We start from the raw sequence: 15,876 nt of genomic DNA on the forward strand, positions 1-15,876 counted from the left end.
AAAAAAAAATAGTAATTAGCTATAGTAACCAAAACAGCATGGTACGGGTATAAGGGTAGATACACAGACCAATGGAATACAGAACCCCAAAACAAATCTGTATAGCTATGACAAACTGATTTTCAACAAAGCAGACAAAAAGATATACCAGGGAAAAGATGCCTTATTCAATAAATGGTACTGGGAAAACTGAATAGCCACATGCAGAAAAATGAAACTTGATTCTTATCTCTTATCATATACAAAAATTAACTTAAGATGGATTAAAGACTTAAATGTTATACCTGAAACCATAAAAATTCTAGCAGAAAACAGAGGGAAAACTCTTCTAGACATTGGTCTAGGCTAAGAATTTATGAGTAAGACCCCCCTAAATAAATATGGCAACAACAAAAGTAAATAGGATTAAATGAAAAAAAACTCTGCACAGCAAAGGAAATAATAAGATACATTGAGAACCTATGGCAAATATTAGCAAGTTATATATCTGACAAGGGGCTGATATCTAGAACCTATGAAGAACTAAAATAAATCAGCAAAAAGAAAGCAAACAATGCCATCCGAAAGTAGGCAAATGACATGAACAGATTTTTCTCAAAAGATGCTAGATAAATGGCCAAACAAATGAAAAAATGCTCAGTATCACTAGGTATCATAGAAATGCAAATTAAAGCCATAATGAGAGCTGGGTGCCCTTGCTCAGTGGTTAGCGCACTGCCCCTCCCCTACACACACATCAGGTTTGGAGGGTTCAAACCTTGCCTGGGCCTGATTAACAAACAAACAAACAAAAGCCACGATGAATACCCTGCCAGAATTACTATTGTGTTTCCCCGAAAATAAGACCTACCCAAAAAGTCAGCCCTAGCAGGATTTCTATGCATTTGTTATATATAAGCCCTACCCCCGATAATAAGATCTGGTGGGGGGCGTGGCTATGCATGCGTATCTGCATAGCCACGCCATGCATTTTGGCATGGAGAGGAAGACATCCTCTGAATATAGCCCTAGTTTGTTTTCTTGAGAAAAAATAAAGACAGTGTCTCATTTTCGGGGAAACATGGTATTATTAAAAGGTTAAAAACTGGCTTGGCACAAATAGCACAGTGGTTATGGCACTGGCCACATGCACTGAGGCTGGTGGGTTCGAACCCAGTCTGGGCCAGCTAAACAACAATGACAACTGCAACAAAAAATAGCCAGGTGTTGTGGCCAGTGCCTGTAGACCCAGCTACTTGGGAGGCTGAGGCAAGAGAATCACTTAAGCCCAAAAGTTTGAGGTTGCTGTGAGCTGTGATGCCATAGCACTCTACCAGGGGCAACATAGATACTCTGTCTCAAAAAAAAAAGTTAAAAACCAAAAGATGTTGGTAAAGATGTAGTGTAAAGGGAACACTTATACACTGTCAGTGGGGATGTGAACTAATGCAACTGCTCTGGAACAGAGTCGGGAGATTCCTCAAAGAACTTAAAGTAGATCTACCATTCCATCCTGCAGTCCCACTACTGGGTATCCACTCAAAGGAAAACAAGTCGTTTTATATAAAAGATACCTGCACCAGAGTGTTTACCACAGCACAATTTACCATTGCAAAGGTATGGAACCAACGTAAGTGCTCATGAAAGTGTGGTGTATACATACCATGGAGTAGTGCTCAGCCATAAAAAAGAATGAAAAAATGTCTTTTACAGCAACTTGGATGGTGCTGGAGACCATTATCTTAAGTGAAGTATCATAGGAATGGAAAAGCAGATACCACAAGTTTTTACTTGTAAGTGGGAGGTAAACAAACCATATATATATATATTGGTCATAAAACGGTATAATAGACATTGAAAACTAAGTGGGGGGAGGCAGGAGGAAGGCAACGGATAAAACTCTACGTGTGGGGCCCAACATACACTACTCTGGTGACAGGTACGCTGAAAGCCCTGTCTTCAGCATGATACACATATAATTCATCCGTGCAACAAAAAAGTATTTGTATCCCTTAAATTTTCTGAATTGAAAAAAATAAAATAATAGCCTAACATAACTAGTACACAGAATACTCCAGCAGTAGACTATTCTAACTTAGTATGCTAAATATGTTTTAGTAACAATTTTTATATTTTAGATTGCCATGAGGGTACAAACTATTAGGTTACATTGTTTGCATCTGTTAGGTAAAGTCCAGTTGTAGTTGAGCCCTTCACTCAGGAGATGTTCCATGTACTCCTACACCGCGTCCAGTAGGTGAGAGCTCACCAATTATCTACCCAGAAGAAAAGATAGCATTTTACCATAAGGGCATTTGCACTAGAATGTTTATCGCAGTTCGGTATTTGGTTTTTGAACTTTTACATGCTATTTTTAAACCTACAGATTTCAAATACTCTTTACCTGATCAATATTTTTTCCCCAATGATTTAGATCTTTTTAATTTCTTTCAACAATGTTTTGAAGTTTTCTCAGTATAACTTTACACTCTTCTTTCTTTAAATTTTCTTTATTAGATCATATTTGTGCACATTAATTCTATCATGGGATACAGTGTGTTGTTTCCATATACAATTTGAAATACTTTCATCCAATTGGCCAACATAGCCATCATGTCATTCTCATAATTGTTGTGTTAAAACATTTATATTCAACATTTAGAAAGATTCACATGTACCCTTATAGGAAAAATCATAGGTGTGATCCCCACAATCACCCTCCCTTCGCCCATCCCCCCCCCTCCCCTCCCTCACCCCTTTCCCGATATTCTTGGACTCCATTTGGATTATAGCTTTCCTATGATAGTTAACAATTAGTTTCATAATAGAGTTGAGTACATTGGATACTTTCTGATCAATATTTTTAATGACTTTTGAGTTTGGGATTATGCATGCAGAGAATATCCCCAAGATTATTTTCAAGTCATTTTTGTATCTTTCATGAACTTTTAAGGTTTACATTTCACATTTAAATTGTCACTCCATCTGGAAATCATTTTAGTGTGAAGTGGGTTTCTAGCTTACTAGGTTCTTCTCCCCAATAATTAAGCCATTCTTCTCATTTCATTTGGTGACTCATTTACTTTTTAATCACTGATCTGAATTACGCCCTTATCATGTACCAAATTTCAGTATGCATGTGGGCTTATATCCTGTTTTGTGAATGTTTGTCTGTTCAATGCACTGTACCAAATTGGTTTAGTTGTTGTAGATTTATAATAAACACATTTAAATATCTGGAGAGGAAGTCCATCTGTCCATTTTCCTTTTTATCTGTCATCTTTTCTGGCTAGTCTCATATGCCTACTTTCCCATGTAAACTTTAAAATAAATTTGTTTAGTCAAAAGAAATTATGTTGCCACTTTAACTTGGATTGCTTTGAGAGAGGAAGATGGAAATTTCTAGAACACTGAAATTTTGTGTACAAGAACAAATGTCTTTTAATTTATTCAAGTATTATTAAAATTTCTCAGTAGGGGTTTAAAGTTGTGTTGTTTTTTTATTCATAGAGATCCTCACAGTTCTTGGGAAATTTATTCTTGAGTGGTTTTTAAAAATATTATAAGCGGTCCCCTTTCCCTAGTCTATTCTCTTAGATGGCTGTGGTTTGTATAAGAAGAAACCCATAGCTCGTTTTTTTCCTCTAATGTTTTTTTCAGTTGATTTATATAATCATATCATCTGAAAATCGTATTAAATTTGCTTCCTCCTTTGTAATACATTTACCCCTTATTTCTCTCTTTATCTAATTGTGCTGGCTGGCACTTCCAGAACAATGCTCAGCAATGATGCTGGCGGTGCCTTCCTGTTTGGAATGAGCATGAGAGGTGTCCTAAGTCATCTGGGGCTTTCAGGGAGCTCTCTCAGAAAAAGGGGTGGAGTTTGCCAGAGGAGGCCTCTGAGGAGAGGCAGTGATCTTAGTTAAAGGTCCCTCCCTGAGCTCTTTCCATTTAATAATGACCCTGGTCATCTCACCCTCCCTAAGCCTCACCTGCTTACCTCCTGCATGTAACACTTACCGAGCTTCCCCGAAAATAAGACCTACCCCCAAAATAAGCCCTAGCAGGATTTCTATGCACATGTTAAATATAAGCCCTACCTGGATAGTAAGACCTAGTGATGGGTGTGGCTAAGCAGATATGCATTTCAGCCCAGAGAGGAAGACATCCCCTGAAAATAAGTCCTAGTGTGTCTCCTTGAGAAAAAATACATATAAGACAGTGTCTCATTTTCGGGGAAACACGGTATTACTTGTTATCCACGGTCTGTCTCCCTATCAGGGTAGAGATATGGCCTTTTGTTCTCTATTTCCCTCCAGCCTCTTGCCCTGCTTGTCACACAGAAAATGCATCATCAAGATGTGTTCAGTGAAATGAAGTCATCACAGAAAGCCTTAGATTGCCTCCATAAAGCATCTTCTTCCTACTATCTTTGCATTTGTATACAAAGGGCTTTCTGTCAACAAAGCCCTTTCATATGCACTATCTTGCTTTACCTTCTCAACAAACACCCTGCACATGTTTTCCTCTTCATTCTCCAGATAGGGAAGAGGAGGTTCAGAGAGGGTAAGCAACTGGCTCAAGGTTGCTCAGCTAATAAGTGCAGAACAAGATTCCATTGCAGTGTTCTGGTTCATCCCATTGGGCTGTGCTGCTTCTTAATTTCCCATTCTGAGGATATTCCTCATCTTGGTAATAAAAGGTGGCTTCTTTTGGCTGCTGGCTGAGGGAGAAAGGTGAGTAACTGGGGAAGGTGTGGTTGATTTTGTCCCTGCCAGTTAAAGGTAAGACCATGGGAAGTCTGGAAGGATGGGGCAGGACTCGGTGGGGAAGGCGTGGTGGGAGAAATCGAAAGTGCAGCCTGGACATTGCTCAACTCCTCTCCAGGTCAGCAGGCCCCAGCTCCTGTTTCTTGGAGCCTCTGGGAAAGGCGACTCAACTTTGGCCTGTTGGGTTTAAGTCTGGTCCTCTCAAATGGTGACCTGCAGAGGGTGATTCAGACCTGAAGGACACTGGCCATTGGATAATGGTGGCCTTCTCTATGCAAACCACCCTGGTCCATCCACTTTGAGATGGTACAGAGGAGTTAGTCCTCATCCTCAGAGGCCCTTCCTCATTCTGAAAGGAGAGAAATAGTACCTACTGTGTGCCAGGCCTGATGCTCGGCCCTCTTACATGCGTTCATTACTTCTTTTAATCTTTACCATGACTTGAGAATCAGCTATAAGGACATCCATACATTGGGTCTCAGGGGGATGGAGGGTCACTAGCATCAGAATTCCAACCTACAGACTCCAATGGCCATGCTCCCTCCTCTGCGCCCTGCCTTCCCATGGCCACCTTCCCCCAGGAATGGAGGGTATACGGGAAACAGAGAAGAGTCCAGGGTGGCAGCTCACCAATCCGTCCGGGTTCAGGATCAGGGAAGGCTGCCCCCAAAGTGAGTTGGACAAGGTACTGTGAAGAGACTCTAGGGAAGGCAGGGAGGCTGGAGACTGCCCGTTCCAGGAGGGAAGGGTAAACAGTTTGATCTGGCAGTAAGGAGAGATGAGAGGATTAAACCCAGGCTCCACACTAAAGGGTAGCTTCTGACTCAGCAACACTGAAGGCCACGTTCCCCAGAAGGGGCTGACCTTGGCAAAATGGTGATGTCAGTAACATTCGGCTCCTGTTTCAGCCCTCCCAGAGCCCAAGCTGAATTCTGCTCCCTTGAGGCTTTGCATTAGGCTATGGGTTCATCCTCTGCCCCTCCTGGTCCCCTATTCTCCCTCCACACAGTGGTAAGTTCCTTCCTGTGCCTTTGAGGAGAGTGATGCCACTTAGAGGGTACTCAGGACCCTTAAAAGCCTTCCAGGCTATTTGTGGAGAAGGAATCACTGATGGGGGCATTCTGGTAGAAGGGACTCCCAGCATACTTGAAAGTCTTAGGGGCCTCTCTTGTCTGCTCCTGAGCCCACACTGGCTGTCCACAGGCTCAGGAAGATGCACGGAGAGGCCTGTTGGTGGTGTTTCCCTTCCCTGGCCCTGGTTCAAGCCCTTCCAGCATCACAAACTTCCCTCTAAACAAGCAAAGTAGAGCAGCAGTCCCACATGGCAGCTTGCATTGGGTGACTCAATTTCACTATCAGAATGGAAAATCTTCAAGGGTTACTATTTTCCAAAGGGGTGGCCCCCACCTACCCTCATCTTCATTAATAGCTCCTTAAAATGCAATCTAATATCCTGGTGAATATCACTTCGAAACCAAATCTGGTGTCCCTGCTTTGTCTTAATCCAGGTAAACCTCCTGCCATCGCCCAAAGCTGACCCAGCACTGGCCCCCCTGCAGCTAGATCTTAAAATGACTTGGCTTGGCTGGTAGGGGGAAATGAAAGTGGCACCTTATACTTAGGCTGGACAAAAACGGACTAGATCTGAGGCCACCGTCCTTCGTAATTTGGGTCCCCTTCAACTTCAGGTAACAAGTGATCCACAAATAGGTGCACCCTCAGCAAGCATGAGAAATCCTTAGTCAAGGGTAATATTGACATGTGCCAAATTGGAAGATGGGGTTATAAGTTACAAAATAAGCACGTCCTCTCAAGCTTTCCTGAGGCCAAGGGCACCATCAGCGTCCTAATCCCAGTCTGTTTTACCCCCAGCTCCTTCTCTGCCCCCCTCCAAACCCGAGCATCAGGGTAGCACTGGGAAGACCTATTGCATTGTCCCCCCAAGGCACCGTGGTTGTGCTCGTACACACACACACACTCACACTTGTCCCTTTTCCACTCAAGTCCTTTTTACTTTTAAGAGAAATTGAGAACCTGAGAGCTAAACTAGTTCCGTGAAGTTCCTCCCAAAGGACAGCATCTCCAAAGAATTCGGATATTGCACCCTGATGGACCTGCAAAGATCCGTACGCTAGCTTCCATCACCTTACACTTGGCTTGAGAATGCCAAGTGGTGCCCCCTCTGTCACCCCAACGTTTTATCTATATTCAAGATCATCCTCTGGGTCTCCACTGCTTCGCAGCTTTCCCTCCTCCCTTTGCCTGGTGTGCTCCTACTTTCTCTCTTTCTCTTCCTATTTCTCTCTCTCTCTCTTTTCTTCTCCCTGCCCCACTATCTGTATGCCTCTCTCTGCCCTTGTCTCTCTCTTTCTCTCTCTCCCTCTGTCTCTCTCTCTCTGTCCTCCCGTCTGTCTGCCTGTCTGTATGTCTTTCTGTCTCTTATCCTTTCACTTTCTCTCTTCTCAGGAAACCCTTTTTCTCTGCTTCCACCTTGTCCCTACAGGCTAAGCCCTGTTTAGTTTCTACCTGTAACAGAAGTAAAGGCCTGAAAAAGAGCAAACATGTTTTAAGGAGATGTCTCTCTAAAACTCCCTCACCCTCTTTGGGAACTAAACCTGCACCTTGCCTGAGGCCAGTCATCAGAGGAGCAGGGTCTTCTTTTGCGTGACCTCAGGGCTGAGTGCTGAGCTTTCCAGCCCATACTTTTGCCTGAGATCTTCTCTCTGCCCAGGTCTTCTCCTCAGAGCTCCAGGAGCATTCCAAAGATGATGATACCCTCCTTTCTTCCTGTTGTCATTTCTTTAGTGCCTTGTTTTGTGCGCCAGCGCCTGTCCCTAACGAGATTAGCGACTCCATGTGTTTTCGGATATCCCTGGGGTGCCGGGGCCAGACTTGGGGACATGGAGACTCTCAGGAAATACCGAATTCTTGATTGAGAATTTTGGTTTCCTAGTTGCTTAAAAATAATTCCAAAGAAAGCAAATCAAAGAAATATAATCAGGAAGCATTTGAAAAATGTCCAGAGACTTCTAAGAGTGGCTGGTGTGTGTGTGTGTGCGTAGATGCATGTGTTCTTGCTCCCAGATGCATACATATGGTACTTTGGATCCAAGGTAAAATTAGGCTTATTAAGATGCTTGTTTGGCTTGATGCCCATAGCTCAGTGAGTAGGGCGTCGGCCACATACACTGAGGCTGGCAGGTTCAAGCCCCACCCAGGCCTGCTAAACAACAATGACAACTGCAACCAAAAAATAGCTGGGCGTTGTGGCGGGCGCCTGTAGTCCCAGCCTCTCAGGAGGTTGAGGCAAGAGAATCACTTGAGCCCAAGAGTTTGAGGTTGCTGTGAGCTGTGACGCTACAGCACTCTACTGAGGGTGACATAGTGAGATTCTGTCTCAAGAAAAGAAGAAAAAAAAAGATGCTTGCTGACCACCTACATTTGGGTGCCTCCACACAGTCCTTAACTTGTCCTCAGTGGAATGCCTTTTTCTTCACATATTGTACCAGTAATGACAGGAGCTGAGGTCGGAATGCCTAATGAGCTGTGGATAAAGAAATGAGGTGATAGCATCTTGCAGGTTGTAATTAACACGAGGCCCCTGTTATGCCCTATCAGAGCAGCATCTTCTGGCTGACAAGTAATTCCCCAAAATAATCACTTGTCTTTCAACATCTCCATGCCAGGACTAATTGTGAAGAGCCCCTGCCTGGAAAGACTATCCGGAACAATTTGAGGACAATTATATAGGAACCGGTGGCTGCTGGGCACAATTACCTGGGCTTAAATACACGGTGAGTGAGATGGAGCATGGGGAATGAGGCTTTGGCCCGGCATTCAGGCAGCACCTGCCCATAGCTGCTGGATTCCTAACCGGGATGCTGAACGGATAACGTTATCTTAGAGTAGTAGAATAAAGTATCATCAGGAATTCTTGAGAGGATTTGAATCTATTCTTTTTTTCTTAAGTGATACCAGCCACAATTAGCTGTAGGAAAAATATAGGAGGTATAGATAAACAATTAGGGCCACTATCAGCATCTTGGTTGGTGTAATTGTCATTGTTCCCACCACCACCACCATCATCATCATTACCATTAAAATTGCTACAAAGCAGGAGCTAGTACTCCATCCCATGTACTCTGCTAGGTACCTTAAGTACGTTGTTTAATAAAAAAATTTATGTTATGTAATACAAATTTTACAAAGTGGGTGACTAAAAAAAAAAACAAAACAAAGTGGGCGACTATAGTCCCATTTTACACATGAGAAAACCGAGACTTGGAATTGTCCCAGCTCACACAAAGCAATAAATAAATCAAAGGCGTGATTTCCATTCCTGCCTGTGTGTCTAACGTCAGCGAGTAGGCTACTCCACTTGCCTCTCTTCATCTTTAAAACAGAATGATGACCCTGACTCTCCTGACTGCCATACAAAGTTGTGTTGTGAGAGGTGAATACGATGCTGGATGTGAAAGCACTTTGCAAACTGTAAAGTCCCAGTAGGGACCTTAGATGTGGGGCTTGCTAGCCAGTGCCTGGCATCCATCCAGACATCACGTGCAGCTGCCACATAAGTGAGCAATATTCGTTGAATGGTATTTAATTGGGTCCCACTGAGTCACACAAAGTGTGCAGAGTTTGGGGAAAGGGAAGGAAGGGAAATGAGGAAAGGCAGACACGGGATTCGGGACACTGTGAGCCGAGGGGTGAGAGAATGACGTGACCGAATGGCGAAGTGGATAGACGAGATACTGGACTGGGCAGCAGTAACTGCCGTTAACTCGGTAATTCCCATTAGCCACCCCGGGTAAGCCATCAGTCACAGTCAAAACAGTGCACACAAATGCAGCCTCAAAACAAGTTCCTCAGCCCATCTTCTAACCCGATTGTCAACTTCCTATATAAAAACTTACAGCCATGGTCAATGCTGGGGAATAGGAGGGCTTGAGTTTGAAGAAGTGGAGTGAGCAACAGTTAAGCGGCTGAGTGTACGAGCTGGCGGGGGCAGACTTGGAATGCAGCTGACTCGGTCTCTGCAGCCCGTGTCTCTCAGCTCTTCTTTCTGCTTCTGTCTTTATTTCTGCCTCTTTCCACCTCTCTTTCTTTCCAGCTCTTGCATTGAAGAAGTGTGTGAAAATCAGAGACTCTGTCCTCACCATGTTTGTGACAGTGCTCGAGTCAGGGACTTGTCCTCATCTTGAGGCCTCAGCATCCTAAATGTCTTCCCCAAACACTGGCCAGGTCCCCTGCCAGGCCTGGACGCTGAGCTCTGCTCCCATGTTGGAGGTCCTGATGGCAATGGGGGAAATTAATTGAAGTTCTGTTGGGCAACTGTCTGCCAGGGCAACTCTCCAGCCTCCTGTGGCTTCTGCATTTGTCTTGGAAGACGACCAAGCCAGGAGTGGAGTTTGACCAAAAGTAGGTGGAATTGACTCATATGAGCCAACTCAGGCCGTTGCTACCATCCAAAAACAAAAAGACAAGGTGGGTGGGGAGGGAAATTGGAGGGCATCAGTGAAGGTGGACTTTGCTGAGAACAACTTTCAGCCACGGCCTGGGATGTGGCAAAGGTGGCTACGTGCAGCTACACATGTCCTCACGCTGGGCCCCAGTCAAGGAACAGAGCCTGAACTTGAGCCTCACATCTATGCGCTGTGAAGGTCAACCCTCCCAGTCCCCCATTGATGAGCCATCTGGATCTGTCCTGGCATGAAGAAATAACCAGACCTGGTGATAGAACAGGAGACTTTTCATACCAATCAGGCATCTTGTAATGGGCTGTGTGGCCCTGTGTCCAGTGAGCCGAGAAAAGTAGGGAGCAGATGATTGCAATTCTTCTCACTGTGCTGGTGTTGGCACCATCAAGAGGGGACACCACTGGGCATGAACTTCTTTTTTAGTGTTTATGTCAAAGACTACCTCTACCTTCATTCTTGGAATTGCTTCTAGGCCTAGTAGAAAAGGTGGTTCGTATGTAGTATTGTTCTGGGAGGTTTTTAGAAGTAAAGAGTGATGTGAGGAGGAAGAATAATGGAGAGAGAAGATTTTCTCAGTAGGAAGTAGTGAATGAGTGGTTAGGAAATTAAGCTGTTGCATTGTAGCAGTTCTTAGATAATTCGGGATAAAAAATTACATAGGAGTAAAAAATGTCCAGATGCATATAATCTAACTGGAGTTAGCACCAAGGATCTGCCAACCTATTAGGTAGGTTAATTGGTTAAATGGATTATCACCATCAACCACCATCAATGAGCTGATTTTTATGATGATGCCATTGCCCTTTTACAGTCTTTGGGGTCCACAGGCATTTTCAGGGAGGAGAACAAAGATGTCCTCAGTGTCCTCTCCCTGTTCTACTGCAAAATGCCCCTCCACTCTGTCCTGCACCACCACCAGGATGGCACGTGGAAAAGAGCAAGAATTCTACTGCTCGAGGGAGGGACATGGACCCCGAAATGCTCAGTTCAACATCTTCATAGCACAGCTTAACTCTCCACCTAAAGATGGAGAGAGTGACTTTGGGGGGACACTGTGGAACCTCCCTAATGCCCTACTTAGATCAGCTCACTGAAGAAGAACTTCTACAGCTCTTCTACAGCTCACTGTAGAAGAACCTCAGAAATCATAATTCAATTCAGAGTTCTCAGAAATTCAGCCATGGAGCCCTATCGAGCCTGACATTCCTTGGCCCAAGGCTCACCCAGCTAATGGTCCAGTAATGATGTCTTCATGGCTCATTGCTGTGGACTGAGACCTGAGAAACCATTTCTTTGAGCTTCTGACCCAAGGAGTCTAGAAACCAAGTTTTATGAGGGATGTTTGAAGAATGATAAGATGTTTAGACCAGAGAAGAGGAAATGCCGGGAGGAGCCACGGCTCACTTCAACCCACCTGCTGTGTGTACATCTGGGAGAGTAATCAGCATTTGGGTGACTGAGTGGGCAGAATTAAGACCCGCTGGGAGCTGGAGGGATTAGATTTAAGGTCAGTATAAGAAAGCTGGTAGCTCCTGAGTTTAGGAGCTGAGTGTCCCTGCAGGTGGCTGATTTATCAAGGTCATCATCATCATCATCACTGCACTTTACATGGGTTTTCTCAGTTCCTGCCCCTTCTATTTGCTGTCACCATCTTTTCTCACCAGGCTTATTCTCCCATTCCCCTGGCTATGGTCTTCAGGAGACTTGGAGCTTGAGAAGAGGAGGCTTGACAAGGCTGGACAATCTGGGGAGAGGGCGATGGTGTTAGGGACATGCTCACGGAACGGCAGGGCTTAGGAAAGTCCTACCAGATGCAAAGCTATATTCATGCCCCTACCTGACAACCAGGGTTCATTCTTGGGCTAGTGAGCAGATACAATGTATCATTTGTCCTTCCTACTCTGAGGCCCCCTACCCCACACACCCCGAGACATACCATCACCACTGCCCTTTCTGGCATCCTCCGCTCAACCCACACAGAAAGCTGTGTATAGAAATGAGTCATTCACAAGTTTATGTGAAATTTAAAGATTCTGGTTTCCTCTTCCAGGAGAATTTTTTTCTACAAGCGTGATCTCTCCTAATACAATGAAAATCTCTGTGCCTGTATTATTAAACAAACATGGTTCGCAGAGAAAGTGGGAGTATTTTGGGAGGACTGGAAGGAAGGTAGTTTCCCCTCAAGCCCTCTATGGGCAAGTGTCAGCACATACATAAATGGATTGAGGAGATGGGAGTTATTGTTAACGGGAACAGAGTTTCCGTTTGAGATGATGAAAACATTCTGGTGAGGGTTGCACAATATTGTGTATTTAATGCCCTTCTATTAAATATGGTTAAAATGGTTTTAAAAAGAAAAGAAAGCGTGACTGAGCATAACATTTAGAGACACGGGGGGTAGCCAGGCAAAGAAACAATGGAAAGAATGAAAAGGATCCCTTCCTCTGGTACATGGTTTGAGAGGTGCAGAAAGGCACAACCCTAGTGGGGGGTTCTACAGTAACTGGCCAGAATCACAGATGCTCAGCCCTTTGGCCCAGTGATCTCACTGCTGGGAGTTCATGCTAAGGGTGGGTCTACATTGCACAAGATGAGGACCAGCAAGGTTCTGCACTGTGGCAGCATCAGGAGAGACCTAGGGCTGGAACTGGAAACATCCCAGGTATTCATCCAGAGGGGGCTGGTTACGCAAACTTAAATAGAGCTACAGAGTGGAACTCAAGATAGCGTGTGTGTGTGTGTGAGAGAGAGAGAGAGCATGAGATTGGGGGAGCTTACTATATACTAATAGGGAAAGATCTCAAGTAAGATCTGTCCATAGTTAAGATTCATAAAGTAAAAACAGCAAAAGGGGAAAAACTGAACATATGTAGCTGCATTAGAGGATTCACAGAAGCTAAAGACAATGATTGCCTTCAAGGGCAGCAGTGGAGGAGGGGCACGGGTGGACAGAGATGGGTAGCAGCTGGACTTCCATTGTACATTTATCTATTTTAATTTTTTAATGATATGAATAAATCACCTGGAGTGGATAGCACGGCCTTGTGAGCTCTAAAACACGATACAGATACAAGGAGTTGATGATGGAAACATGGTAACCCTCTCATAGCTACCATTTCTCAAGTGTTTACTGGGTGCCAGACGCTATGCTAAGTAATTTCTGTCTATTATCTTCTTTGATCCTTACACAACCTTATGGGCATAATGATCTTCATTACTACAGATGGGAGAGACCAACAGTGAGAATAGTTAATAAAATTGTTTAAGGTCACACACTTCTAGAAAGGGGCAGAACTGGGGTTTGAACCCAGGTCCCTCAGACGCTGATGGCTTTTGATTCTATGCCATGCCTCCCTTCACGCCCTTCCCATGAATAGGATAGATGGCTTACATGGGGGGCTTGCTTTCTTTCCCGCCCCACCAGAGCTTCCCCTGGCATGACATGGCCATTTGCCAAGGAGTTCAACTCTTCCTCTGTCTTGTCCGTGCCATTCTGGGAAAAACCCAAATACCTTGACACCGCCAGTCTGCCGCAGGCCATGTGGTCATTCTGTCTTCAGGAGGTATTATTTTTGGTCATAATTTTCCTACGCTATCCGGGCAAGTGCCATGATTAGGCACAATGCTTCCTTGCGGTTGTTCCTCGCCTTCCTGAAATACCCACCAGGATCATGTTGGCTCCACCGCCTTGGAAGGAGCCCAGAAGAAGGTTTTATGGAACACGTCTTTAAACCGGTTAATGATTGAGGAATAACTGGGCTATGAAGGTAATATGCCTACAGATGCACAGAAAACCTTTTTTTGTGTTCAGACAACCTCGGAGCCATGCACTTAAGCTTGCAAATAGGGCCGGGTAATTACATGGTCCCGGAGGAGGCCCAACAGTCAAACCAAAATTTGGTCATAAAAATAATTAGATTGCAGGATATTTTAAAATAGGGTCCAGAAGTAGTGGCACAGGCTCTTTTGACTTCAGAGAAAGGACCCCAGGTGGAGAGCAAGTTGAAAAGCACAGGGCTGGTGTTTGGTGGATTGAAATTCCAGGTAGCACCTTCCAGGGTTCGGGCCTGCTGCTGGGGGTGCTGCCAGATGGAGGAAGAGGCCTTTTCAAACAATCCCATCAGGGAAGTTTGCAGCTTACCACATTGCAAAGTGTGTTTCCTTCAATGGAGCCCATGCCACCCTTTCTTTTCCCAGCTCCAGGCTTGATGACTTGTCTCTCCCACCATAGTGTGCATGTTTTTAAAGTTGACGGTGCTCTGTGCCCAGAGAGTGAGGCAACTGACGTGCAAGTGCTCCCATGCGTACTGAGGTATGAGATGTCTCCCGGAAACTGAAGGGCCAGGCTTCGGGATGAATGGCCTTGTTGTGTTCTGTTTGCCTTATCTCAGCTGATTTCCCACAGCCAACCTAGCACGTCTGGGTGTGGTATTTGGGGTAGGAAGAATACAAAGTTGTTTGTTTTTGCTACAACCAGCAGGTCAGGTGTCTGTGAATATCATCTTCCCTCACGCCATGTCCTGCCCCAGGATCCACACACCTGAAGTTGGAGTTGGATCTCACTCTAAAGTCCCACAAGATAGGAAGACTGTCCCCATTCAGATGCCAATCACAAATCCCAGTTGTGACCTGTGCTTCTGACGAGCTGGCTGTAAATCGGAGGTTCCCACTGTAACTGAGTCAAAGCTTGTACCAGTCACCTCAGGACAGCCAACAAGGTGTTGGGGAAAGGAAGGTGACCTTTATTCAGAGAGCCAGTAAACCAAGGTGATGGCAGAATAATGTCCTAAAACGGTAGTCCCTGATGTTTTTGGCCCCAGGGACTTGTTTCATGGAAGACAATATTTCCCTGGCTGGTGTGGTGGGATTAGATTCTCATAAGGAGCATATGAGATCCTTTGCAAGAAGAGTTTACAGTAGGGTTCCCACTCCTGTAAGAATCTAATGCCCCCACTGAGGTGACAGGATGCAGAGCTCAGGTGGTGATGTCAGCACTGGGGAGCGGCTGTCAATACAGATGAAGCTTCCCTTCCTCACTGCCACTCACCTCCTTCTGGGCAGCCCAGTTCCTAACAGGCCACAGACCTGTAGTGGTGCATGGCCCAGGGGTTGGGAACTGCAGTACTGAAGAACCATCTGGAGTTAGTAGGAACTTTAGGGTCCTTTTCATGTTGAGGGAAGGGGGAAGAGGAGAGTTTTTCAAGAGGTAACTGAGGACTACAGACATCCAGAAATCAGTGAGGGCCTGAGGAGGTTGTAAAACTTTTTGTTCTTAAGTCAGATAGCTTTGGATGATGTAGGTCAGGTCAGGACAGTCCTATAAATCTTTAACATGGCATTGCTACTTGTGTGCATACTTTCCTTATCTCCTGGGGAGTTAAGGAAAGGGACAGTTATTATCTTTTTTCTAGAATTGAACTACAAACTGAATTCTTCCTATAATTAGCTAACCTACCGGGCAGAAGGATCTTACCACAGGGGGTCAGAGGCAAAACAGAGCTGTTTTTGTTAAGCCTTCCTTCTACTATTACACTGCAGCCCACTGCTTAGGTGTGATTATTGGCTAGGTTAGCCCAACGACCTCAGGGAAATAATTTAGTTACTTTTACCAATTTATTATAAGAGGATATGATCTAGGAAAAGACAGA

The sequence above is a fragment of the Otolemur garnettii genome, unplaced genomic scaffold (assembly GCF_000181295.1).
Source record: "Otolemur garnettii isolate 467f Iridium unplaced genomic scaffold, OtoGar3 scaffold00008, whole genome shotgun sequence".
NCBI lineage: Eukaryota > Metazoa > Chordata > Mammalia > Primates > Galagidae > Otolemur > Otolemur garnettii.